The sequence below is a fragment of the Alexandromys fortis genome, unplaced genomic scaffold (genome assembly GCF_014885135.2).
Source record: "Alexandromys fortis isolate MF-2015 unplaced genomic scaffold, M_Fortis_MF-2015_v1.1 scaffold_26, whole genome shotgun sequence".
NCBI lineage: Eukaryota > Metazoa > Chordata > Mammalia > Rodentia > Cricetidae > Alexandromys > Alexandromys fortis.
Genome location: NW_026067894.1, coordinates 12852398 through 12863234, shown reverse-complemented (window position 1 = coordinate 12863234; position 10837 = coordinate 12852398). Strand labels below are relative to the sequence as shown.

The following is a 10837-nucleotide window of genomic DNA, read 5'->3' as shown; positions in this document are numbered from 1 at the left end:
CGCTGATTGAGGAGACCCTGTCCCAGCTTCCTTCAAGGACAGGCTGCAATGTGGAAGTGTCAGCCGAATAAAACCTTCCCTCCCCAAATTGCTTTGGCCGTGACCCTTTGTCACAGCGACAGTAACACTAGCTAAGATGCTCACTGTAAATACACTGAGGGATGAGCAATCGAGTAGAAAGCTGGAAATGTGGGGTTTGTAGTCAGGCATAGAGCCAAATCCCGACTCGGCAACTTCCTAGCTGTGCAGCCTTGAAGAAAGCAGCGCAGTGCATTTGTCTTTGGTTTTCTTTTTTGTCTATCAAATTCAGGGGACAGAACAGAACCTATGTCTCATGGTATTTTGAAGATTAAAGATAATATGTGGATAAGCCATAGACTCTGGGGTCCAGCCACTTACCTTGCAATGCAGGGGGCATGCCTGGACACTCCGTAGCTGCAAACCCTCGGGCAGAGTGCTAGCTAGCACCTCTTTCGTACACGTGTGTTTGTATGGGCAGGTGAGCTTCCTTGGGGAGGCCTGAGGTCAGGATGCACGTTCTTCATAGAGCGTTCTCCACCCTGTTAACTAGAGATGGGATCTCTCAATGAACCTAAAGCGCCAAGGTTCAGCTAGGGTGGCCCCATGCGCTCCGGGAATCTGCCTGTCATCGTTTCCCCATCCATCCCCCAGCACTGGCGTTACATGTGGCACTGTGGTTCCTGGCTTTTTTTTTTTTTTTAATTTTCGAGACAGGGTTTCTCCGTAGCTTTTTGGTTCCTGTCCTGGAACTAGCTCTTGTAGACCAGGCTGGCCTCGAACTCACAGAGATCCGCCTGCCTCTGCCTCCTGAGTGCTGGGATTAAAGGTGTGCGCCACCACCACCCAGCGGCTCCTGGCTTTTATAAGGACGCTGGAGACCCGACCTCCAACCCTTATTGGTCATGTGGCAAGCACTTTATCAACTGAGCTGTCTCCCCCTACACATCTAACGTTTTAGTTTCCTTATCTGGAAGGTGGGAATAATCGTGAAATCTTCCTTTAAGGACTGTTGAGGAAAAGGTTGGCGAGGAATGTGAAGTCTGTCACCTTGCTCAAAAAGTTGAATGGCTACTGGCTGTTATTTTTACTGAGAGCTATAAAACTTGGGCGAACTGACCGTAGCTAGCTTTTGGATAGAGCTCACTACATTAGCTAGAGTTACATTTAGGGGAAGTTGTACCTTAGCTATTACTATATCACATGATTTACTCAGTGTATGTCATGTGTTGGTATTAATAGGTTACTATTGGCACACCTTAGTCAATTGTCCCTGCAGTGCTATGAGGTTGGTATTGTTATGCCAACTTGCAAAAGTGGTGAGGCTTAGGGGTATAAATAAGTCTTCTCAATATCACACACACAAGTACCTAGGCTGGAATTTTTTTGTTTGTTTGTTTGTTTGTTTGTTTTTTCGAGACAGGGTTTCTCTGTGGCTTTGGAGCCTGTCCTGGAACTAGCTCTGTAGACCAGGCTGGTCTTGAACTCCTTGAACTCACAGAGATCCGTCTGCCTCTGCCTCCCGAGTGCTGGGATTAAGGGCGTGCGCCACCACCACCGCCCGGCCCTAGGCTGGAATTTGACGCCCTAAAACTCCAGGCGTTACCTTTGCTCTCTGCCTGACTTCTCATGAGGAAGAAACTGTAGATGGAAGGAAGAGAACTTGGAGTAAACTCTGACACCTCTGACACCGTAAAGAGGGCTGAGTGGGCCGAGACGTCAGAGAAAAAGAGAGTGCGTGTGCTGGTGTCCGAAGGTGGAAAGTCAGCTCTGGGGTGTCCAGTGAGACCTTCACATCAGCCAGGTCTGTCCTGAAGAGCAGAAACAGAGGTTGCATACAAAAAGAGACAGACACCATTAGGCCACAAGAGGGCACCCGTCACCTTAAATCCAGCCTGAAACTGTATGGTATCTCAGCCTTTGTCTAATTAAAATCTGGCATTTTACTACAGAAGTGGAAAACTTACAAAAAAAAAATCTCTAAGAGGCCAAATCCCGGGCAGACATAGCCTTGGATTATGTTGGTTTGGCAGCACTCTGCGCATGCCTGTCTGAATCTTTTCCGCGGACTCAGAAGTAGGCTCCACGGATGAAGCTGTCTACCTTCATCTTTGCTACAGGACCTGATGGCCAAGCCTTCTGGAGCAAGTATTCCTGGGAGTGAAGCACATGCTTCCAACATATATGTATCTGCTCATGAGTAATACACATGTAGCATAGAGTAATATAAAACAATGTTTTAGGTTTCGGTCTTTAAAAGTGTTTTTGTTGTTTGTGTGTTTGTGGTTGGTTAGTTGGTTGGTTGGTTTGTGGGGTGTTTTGGTTTGGTTTGGTTTAGTTTTTGTTTTGTTTTGTTGTTTTCTGAGACAGCGTTCCTCCGTGTAACAGCTTTGGCTGTCCTGGAATTTGCTTCGTAGACCAGGCTGGCCTCAAACTACTCATGGAACTCTCCTTGCCTCTACCGCTGCTTCCTGAGTACTGGGATTACAGGCATGCACCATCACTGCCGGACTATTTTTTTTTTTTTTAAACTATGTGTATGTGTTGGTGTGGGTATGTACACAAGAGTGTCAGTACTCTCTGAGGCCAGAAGAGGGCATCAGATCCCCTGGAGCTGGAGTTAAAGGTGGTGCTAAACTGCCCCAAAGTAGGTGCTAGACTGCAAACTCAGAACAGTGTAACTCATTAACCACCGCGTATAGATTGTTGATCCGGTCCTGCAGCGTGAAACTGCTATTGAACCCATGTGTAATGAATCGGAAGGTGCTCTTCTTGTTCCTTCAGTCATATTAAAGCATTTAATCATCACAAAATACTGAGGGAGGTATGAAGCAACCCTATTGTACAGAACAGGAAACTGGGGTATAAAGAGTAAGTGACATACTAAAGCCACATAGTTAAGAAGCAGACAATCTAGCTTCAGAAAAGGTGGGATTTTAAAAGAAAGGAGAAATAAATATAGTTGGGCCAGATATCACACATACCCATAATCCTGGCACCTGAGGTTAGGAAGCAAGGAGATTGGAAGTTCAAATTTGGTAGCTCTTACTTAGCCCAGTTACTTAGAGGGCTCCAAAGCCAGGCTGGGCTGGGGTTGGGGGTTGCTGGTAGTAGGAGAGGGGAAAGGGATATCAATATAATATTTTCTTTCATAATCTTGCCCTAGGTGGGGAGCTTGGTACAGGCCTCTGGAGAAAGTGATGGGTGAGCTGAATCTTAAAAGGTGTTTAGCAGGTGCCTGCCAGGAAAGGTCTTGTAGGTAAAAAAGCAGGATGTGCAAAGGTCCAGGGGTGAGAGTTCATGGTGCTCTGGGAGCCGTGTGTGGCTGACTCTATGGGCTAGAGCATCTGGGGTGACCGTGCAGCTTTGAGGCCCAAGAGGACGATCTGCATGAGCATATCTTCATGTTTTCACTGAAGGAGAAGTGATCTGTCTACTCCTGGACCACATCCCAGCTTTGTGACCTCCAGCGGTCAACTTGACATGGCCTAAAGTCATCTGAGAGGAAAGCGTCCACAGAGACACTGCCTAGAACAGATGGGCCTGGGGCATGACTTCGGGGACTGTCTTGATTGTCAGTTGGAGAACCAGGTCCACTCTGGGCAGTACCAAACCTAGGCAGTGGTCCTGAACCCTGTAAGAAAGGTAGCCGAGCATAATAAACTAGCTAGCAAGTGGTACCCTCCATGGATCTTGCTGTGCTTCTTGACTGTGAAGTGAGCTCCCTGTTGGAAGTGACGTGTGAAATAACAAACAGGCCTGCCTCGACGTCCCTCAACAAGAGTGGTGGCCTAGAATCAGAAGGAAAAAAAAAATCCTTTTCTCCCTTAAGTTGATTTTGGCTCTGATGTTTTATCGCGGCCACGGAAGTGACGCGAAAACATCTTCTGTGACCTTGGACACCAAAGGACCCCTTGGCCTCTTGAGGATCCGGTTGAACTTGACCTGGTCCCAAGTCCCATAGCTTAGGAAGGCTTTATCTTCTTCCCAACATTCCCTACCTTTATTTCCCCTTTGACCCTCTGCCTCTTGAATTTCCACTATATATATAAAAAAAAAAGTCAACCAACTCATCATTTCTCAGATTTAGCCAGTTTACTGAGGTTTTAGAGATCATGGGAATGCCACATGCCCCATGGACACCTGCCATCTCTCAGCTTTCTTCCTTCAACCTCCAGTCCATCCCCATGTCCCCGACGCCCACCAACCTGTGTCACCAGCATGTATGGATACCTGCACCCACAAAAGCTGACTTCAGGCTCTCAGCCCCACTCTGCCCTGCTCTCCACAGACACACTGACTCCCTGTCAAGCTGGCTTGCCTCTCCTACCTCCACCCTAAAATTACATGTGCCACCCTACTCCAAGCCTGGCTGCCCCAGCTTGCTCCTCAGGCAAGCCCCAAAACCATCCTTTCTTTCATCTGCCTCGGGCCACAAGCAGTAGTCTCCTCGTCGAAGCAACCAAGCCGCTATGTGGTAACTGGGGAGCTGGTGTCGGGAAATGGGTTCCAGGAAGGTTAGCAGAAGCACTGGAGGGAAGGAGGCAACTAGCAAGAGAGAGGTGGCCAAGGGGAGCTCCAGGCAGCAGCGAGGGTCACACAGGGACTGGCCGCTCAGCACACAGAATATGACATGGCTGCTCACACCATGCTGCCTGCCACATGATCAACTCCATCCTTACCAGGCTCAAAGTCTTGATCAGGGAGGCAGAGGCGTAGCCCCAGGCCAGCTGGAAGGAAGCCCCCCAGGGTAGGCAGAAGTTCCTCTAATACCCAGCCCTGGTCTTGCCTGCAGTGGGACGCGAAGACGGCAAAGAGGAATCTCTTTCCTTCATCCCCACCCTCCCACCTCCCACCCCTCCGACCTTGGAGCCAAAGCCTGAACAAGGCCTGCAGGTAAGGGAGCCAAGAGTTCCTGGCTTCTTGGAAGAGTGGCAAGGCAATTAGCAGAAACACCAAAGCAGAGCTAGCTAGAAAGAGCTTTAACTCCGAAGTCTGGGGGCAGTGGTTCCATAGAAAGGAGAAAAGGGAACGCTCGGCCGGCTCACCCGCTTCTGCTGGACATAACTGCGGGTCTAGTATGTGTATGTATGATATAGTGGACTGCTTAACCCACGGCTCCATCCATGCGTTGGCACACTGGCAAGCCAAGTGTGACTGCAGAATGTATATGTTACTTGGGCATCTGAGGGCTATACTCCCTCAGACTGTCATGCAGCACCAAGTCCTTCTCAGTGTAGAGCGCTAAGACTCGGAGACTGCCCAGATGCTGGAAAGCAGCAGCCAACAGTGACTTGAGCTATGTGTCCGACAGCTGTAGCTCCTGGAGCTGTGGAATCTCACTCACCAGCTCCTCCAGCTGCACCGCCCGGGGCTGGGTTATGGATTGAAGGGTCTCCAGCTTCAGCAGCTGTAGGCTGGGCAGCCTAGTGATAAGGCAGGGTCTGGAACTGCTTCCAGCCCCCCCCCCCCCCAGATCTTCAAGGACTGAAGCTTTGGGAGCTGCCAGAGGAAAATGTTGGAGGTGTCTTGGGAGCAGAAGGCCTCCAAGCTATTCTGGAGCAGGGAAAGTTGCCGAAGAGCAGGGAAGACCTCTGAGGCGTTCTGAACCTCCAGCTTTGGTCCCCTGCCTTTTAGAGTTAAGTTCTCCAAAAAAGGAAAGACATTCAGGGACAGCTTCCAGTGTTTCAGGCCTGAGGCTGCCTGAAGCTCTAAGCTGGTCAGGTACATGGGCAGGGACAATACCACCGGGGCAGGGAGAGAGGGAAGCTTCAGTTTCAGGGTATGCAGAGTCTCTGCTCTCCAGAAACCAGGGTCTGGGCTCAGTGATATTTGGGTGTCTAGCAGGCTAAGGGTGCTCAGCGCAGGCAGAGCAGTCAACCAGTTCTTACCCAGGTTAAGCAGGGGATTTTTATCCAGGTTCAAAGTCTCTAGTTGCTGTAGATTTTGGAAGAGCTGCCCCTCCAGGGAGAGCAGCTCGTTGTCCTGAAGCAGCAGTTCTCACAAGCATGGTAAACAGGAGAAGGTGCCCGGAGGCAGGACGTGCAGCCCTTTGCTTGCCAGATTCAGAGTCATCAGTCCTGACATGTCTCTGGTCTCATTCATGCACAGCGTCGGGCTCTGCAGTTGGTTTCCAGCCAGGTTCAGTCTCTGAAGTCTAGGCATGGCAGCCAGAAACCCCAGTGGTAGCTTCATCAGGCCAGTACTCGGAAGATTCAAGATCTTCAGGCTGTGGCAGGAAGCCAGGGCCTCCTGAGTTATATTTCTTATCTTGTTGCCTCCCACATTCAACTCCAGAAGCTCGAGGTGGGCCACAGTCTCAGCGGGTAGTTCAGCCATGGCAGTGAGCTGCGCAGACAAGATGTTGAGTTTCTGGAGTCCCAGGGGCCTTCACCTTCGCTGCCTCCAGATGTGTTTGGTTCAGGTTCAGAGTCTCCAATTGGAGACCCTGGAGGGACCCAGGACTAGCCATCGTCAGTCCCTGGCTGAATGACAAACCCAACAGGTGTAAGGTCGACGGATCCCTGGAAGAAGAGCCTTGCACCAGATCTGGAAACATGCCAGCCAGCTCCCCCACATCCTGAAGGCAACTATTCTTGATAGCCAGCCATTGTAGACTGCGAGGCAGTCGGATGCCCACCTTCTTGTCCAGACAGGGGCCCGAGATAAGGAGTCTCTGGAGGGAAATCAGGTAAGCAAAGGCTTCGGGAGGTAGAAAGAGGGGTTTCTTCTTTAAAGGATGGTCTACAAAAGAGAGTTTCTGCTACTGTCCCAAGCCTCAGAGAGCTTCTGGCAGGACTTGGGTGAGATGCAAATTCATCCCCAGGAACTTGAGTCTGGGAAAAGCAGAGAAAGCATCCGGAGGCAGAGACGGGAGGCAGAGAAGACACTGAGCCGCTGAGGCAGAGCCCCTCTATAGTCCGAGGCACAACTGCCAAGGTCTGTGTCAGGTTGGTCACTGAGAGGCATGTGGCAAGGAAGGACACCTGGGAGACAGAGCAGAGCGAGAAGTAGTGAGAGACCAGGGGCAGTTGGGGGCCTTCCCTCCGTAGGCTTTTGGAAGTGGTCCAGCCTGTTGCCGGAGGCAGGGAAAGGAGCAGACCAGGTAGCAGCGAGTGCCAGCCCTCTCAACATCAGCAGAATCAGAGCAGGGAGGAACTCCAACTCTTGCTCAGGGAACTTGCGCACATTGCCAATACTCACAACACGGGTAGGAGACGCATCCACTTCAGAAACCCTGCAAGGTCTGAGAACATAGATAAAGGGCCACAGGGCCTTCCACTGTGGAAGTTGGGAAGCTGGGAGAAAGAAGTGAGGAACCAGACTCAGGGACACGGTGCCGAGGCTCCAAGGAGCAGGGCAGGGAAGCCCAAGGGTGGTTGGTGAATTGGGGACCTGGTCTCACTTCTCTGTTAGGAGAAAACAAAGGGAGTTTCTTTTCTTCTTCTTGTCTTCTTTCCCACGTACAGTCCAGGCTGTCTGGAAACTCAAGGTGTAGAGAATGCTTTGAGCTTAGATCCCCTTACCTCCACCTCCCTGTTGCTGGCATCACAGGTGTGCACCACTGTACCTAGTTTAGGCAGTGCTGGGGTTAGAAGCCAGGCCTTGGTGGTGCGTGCTAGGCAAGCACTCTAACAATTGAGCAACATCTGCATCCTCTCCCCATCCCCCCTGCCGGTAGAGTTTGTAAGCTCAAGATTTGGATCCAGTCAGGCTTTCACACTGTCGTCCTGTGCAAAGCATCTCACCTCTTCTGAGCCTGTTCTCGCCTCTGCCCAGGATGCGACTAAGCCCTGCTTTGTAGGGGTGCTGTAAATGGAGATGCAGGTCAGCATGGGCTTTTCTCCTCATCCTTTTCATTATGACTTCCTTTACAGACACCCTGGAGTTCTTGGATAAACACAAAAGAGAATGTTCTGTAAGGTACACATCAACATGAGTCTGTCAAGGACATCTTGTAGACTCTGCAAGGAAAAAAAAAATCCCAAAAGTCATTTCACCCTGAGAGGACTGGGAGTAGGGAGGGCTCCACCTCTGCTCTCTGAGACTGGGGCAAGGAAAGAAAGTCCGCCATCCTTGACCGTGCCATGCACTGCCAGAACAGGGCTGGGACCCATGGGAAAACGGAAAGAGAAAGAGAGGAGCAATGTGATGACTTCAAACCATGAAGGAAGGCATTCAGCACAAGTCAGCATCTGTTCATGATTTGAAAAACTAACAAACTCCGAGAGAAGAGACTCCTCTCGACTTCAAATGGCTTAGCTCTCCCATCCTCAGTGCCTTTGGTAAAGCCGGGAGTGAGCCAACTGCATTTCTGCTCAGCATGGGGATCAAAGAATGGCGGGACAGGAACGAAAAATGATGGAATTGAAGGAATTTTAAAAGAAGAAGCGCGAAGGTTACTGTTGAAGGAGGCCGCTTGTTTGTTTCCCAGCTGCCCAGAAATGGAAATAATCACACAGAATCTATATTATTTAAATCACTGCTTGGCCTATTAGCTCTAGCTTCTTATTGGCTAACTCTTACATGTTAATTTAATCCTGGTGTGAGGGGCTCCTCTCCTTTCTCAAGTCCCGTAAGTTTCCCCTGTGTTTTTCATCCTGCCTCAGGTCCGTTGTGGAAATGCAAAGAGGGTGGCAGTGAGGCACATCACACAGAGGAGCAGGCTTCCATTTTTAAACCCGGAATTTATGGCATCATAGAGCTTTGTTCTGTAGACCACTATTTCAGCCAAGATTCAGTCAACAAACCAAGCAAACGGAACTTTCTGGCTACTCAAAATCACCTACCAAAATAAGGATCTTGATCTTCACATTCATGAATTCATCCAATCCAAAATTACATGATCACATCCTTGGTCTGCACTCTCTGAGTCTGCTTCTATAAGTGTCTAAATTTTGCCAATAGATCTCCACATTTTTTTAAATCCCTTTTTGCCTCTCTTCCTGGGTTTGACTTTGTAGTAACTGCTTTCTGTGTGCCAAATGATGTATCTCTAGTTCTACATCGCTGGGCTCCTAAAATCTTTTCTCCCTTCCCCTCTGTCTCTCATCTCCCTCCACTCTTGTCCCTTTCTCCTCCTCATCTTCTCAGATACTTCCTCCTCCTCTCCCTCCTCCTCCCCCTTGTTCTCCTCCACCTCTTCCTCTCCCTCCTCCCCTCCTTCTCCTCCTTTTCCTCAGTTCCCTCCTCCTCCTCCTCTCCCTCTTCCTCCCCATCCTCTTCCTCAGATCCCTCCTTCTACTCCACATCCCAAGCAGACTGTTACTTGCTGATCATATTGTCTAGCTTCCATGTAAGAGTTTTGAAGAGAAGAAAGCCCCTCGAGCGTGTCTTCCCCTCCTCTCCTTTGGCGGAATTTCTAACTATCTCTGAAACTCACTGCGGCTCTAAATCCCAAAGGACAGCTCTGTCTTAGAGCCAGCTTCCCTTGGCTCTGAACTTTGCCCTGCTAGCACTTCCCTTGGTCCCTGCCTCTGCAAACAATAGATGAGTCTTCAGTCACAGCAACTGAAGGTGAACACTTGAACTTGGAGTTCGTACAGCGTGATTAGAAGTACAGCGTGATTAGAAGTATCCATGCCGCGTCCTTGTTCCTCAGATCTCCATGTCAGTCTTACTGCTACATAGCAATGACCCCTGAGTCTTCGAGTCTTGCTTGCAATCGGCACTTCATTCTGAGTGACTAGAAGTTCCAATGCTTTCAGCAAATATTCTTAATTCCCTAGAGCACACTGCTGAAATCTGAGTTTTCACAGTCTTTGGCTCCAGCAAGCCCTGAGAGTCAGTTAGCGTCAGCCCCGTTTCCTGGGCCTGTTGTCAACAGTCATTCCGTACACAGTCTCTCTCTCTCTGCTTTGTTCCGTTTACCTGCTGCAGACTCCGTGCAGGCTGACTAACGCAGAAAAGAAACTTTTCAAATCTGGATTCTGGTGAACTTGTGGGATCTTCGGGGACAACAAGAACCAGACTTAGTGGCCGCACACCAGAATCAGTCCCATGGGGATACCACTTCTGATGTGGCCGTGGTTAGTGACGGGCTTTCCCAGTCTCCCAGACAGTCACACAGAAGCCGCTGCCAGCATAGAAACCAGACACGACTGCCTTTTGCCCCTCGGACTGATCACCAAAGACAGAATCTAATGGGGATCTTGCCTTACGAGTTGGAAGTGTGAGGCACCCCTGCTTGCCAAATACTAGTCCACGGTTCTCAGTACAGCTCAGGAGGGATGAAGGCAAGACCCTAGCACTTTCCTCTCTTCTAGAAATGACCAGACCCTACCTCCCCACCTTCCTAAAAGGCGGGGGAGCACCCCCCAAAAGAAAGCAAAAAGAACCCCACTGAGATGTTGGAGCACCAGGGATGGTTGATATCCACTAGCCTGTGTGAACTATATTGAATTCAGGGTCTTTGTCTGCAGCATGTGGCAAACTGCCTTAGGTATGACCCTCCGGGCTTGCCTTCTTCCTTTATCTGAGAGGAAGTGGGGCTTACATTAAAGATGAGTTTGAGGAAAGAGTGGGCGTGCCCCCTCTGCCTTCCTCTTTCCTTTCCTTTTAGGAGTATGCACCTTAACCTCCTGCTCTGTGTTCTGATTTTGTTAAGAATGAATTGCAGACAGAAACACAACAAATCCCCTTCACTTTCTTCAGCTGGACAGATAAAACCAATTCTGGCCTTCACTAGCAGAAAAGCCCACGCGTCTGTGGCTCACGTCATTGAGTCCAGCGTCAGCCTCTGATGCTTAGCTCCATCAGCTGTGGATGGGAAAGCCGACGCCTCAACCCTCTAACTTCATGAGTATCACCTGGCTAAGTA

At 49.9% G+C, this 10837-nt stretch overlaps 1 pseudogene; it reads right to left on the bottom strand.

The window, feature by feature from the left end:
* Positions 1–4156: 4156 nt before the first annotated feature.
* On the bottom strand, positions 4157–9599 carry LOC126509094 (toll-like receptor 12; annotated as a pseudogene).
* Between the last annotated feature and the right edge of the window lie 1238 nt (positions 9600–10837).